A 1,496-nucleotide genomic window follows, 5' to 3' on the forward strand; every position below is an offset into this window, starting at 1 on the left:
TGCGCACGCTGACAGGCGTGTCCTGGGGCTCCGGCTTGACGGGGAGGAGGCAGGGAGAGCCTGACGAGCGGCCGGACGAGGAGGAGGACGCCCCGGGCCGCTCCATGCGCCTCTGCGTCCAGGAGCTCCCACGGTGGCGTGAGAAGGACGGGGGAGCGGGGTACTCGAGGCGCGGCGTGTTGCCGCCCTCTATGTACTCGAGGACAGCCTCCAACGTGCGGTCGGGCACGCCCCACCACCGGCGCCGGCCCTCGGAGTTGAGCTTGCCGGAGGGCACGACGCCGTTCGTCGCTTTAAGCTGCTCGGCGTGGCGGCGACGGAAGTAGGGCTCCAAGAGCGGGCTGTCGGGGGTGTACCGCGGGCCTTCCCTCGCCGCCCGCGCCAGGGACGCGCGGATACGTGCGATCTCTGCACGCCGCGCCGCCCTGGTGGGTGGTGGTGGCACCGGCACGCCGCCCGCGCTGTTCCTCCACGACCCGGGCACCCGCATGTCCGACAGGGCCGGGTACTCGGCCTCGAAAAGGAGGCGAGCCTCGTCCTCGTGAAGATGGCGGCGCCCGAAGCCATTCGCCGTCGCCTGGGAAGCGCTCGACCATTCTTCTGAACTGGAGACGACGAGAGGAGGAGGGGGGGGGGAGAAATGGGCGCGTCGGCGGTGGAGTATCTGTGCGTGCCTCCGGCGCGCTGGTTGTCGGCTTATATAGGCGGAGGCGCCGCGTGGTAGGCTTGGCCGGCGCGTTACGCGTGGCGGGCGAGGGGACGCGCGTCGCCCGGCCTTCACTGTGCCGCCCGTGAGGCATCAATGGAGGCTGACCGGCGCGGCAGCGCGCGCAGCTTTGGCATTGATTCACCGCGGGAAACGAGGCGATGAGGACGACGAAGCGGCGAGAAGAGAGTCGAGTCGCTGACGCGGCTGGCCCACGGTGCTTTCGCACCAGAAATGATTCGCCCGGTGCCCCCGAGCGCCCCCCAGTGCGCCGGGTTCGGGTTGGGTCCGCCGGCGCCAATTTCGGCCCGAGCCGGCGAAAACTGGGCCCTTGATGGCGCGACTGGGTCGATTTTTTGGCGCCGGCGGCCGAAAAGTCGCCTGAGGGGCCTTGTTGGGGGCGCGGCTGAAGATGCTCTTAGGTGCAAGATCTTCTCATGGCTTGCACAACGCAACCGGTGTTGGACTTCGGATCGCCTAGCGAGGAGGGGTCTTTCGCACCAGGCAGCACGCACAATGTGCGACTAGGAACAAAAGAGTATCGACCACCTACTGATCTCATGTTCTTTTGTGAGATCGCTTTGATTCGGAGCTCTGACCGCGTGAGGACACCCAGAATGGACTATTCTCTCCGTTTGGAATTACTTGTCTCGGAAATGGGTGTATCTAAAGCTAAAATATATCTAGATACATTCATTTTCGCGACAAATAATTTCGAACGGAGGGAGTATATCCACGGATGAACCGACTAACGTGGTGTTTGAGAAGGCCATCCGGTGTGTTAGGACCA

Source organism: Triticum dicoccoides, chromosome 5B, assembly GCF_002162155.2.
Source record: "Triticum dicoccoides isolate Atlit2015 ecotype Zavitan chromosome 5B, WEW_v2.0, whole genome shotgun sequence".
In the NCBI taxonomy this organism is placed as follows: Eukaryota; Viridiplantae; Streptophyta; class Magnoliopsida; order Poales; family Poaceae; genus Triticum; species Triticum dicoccoides.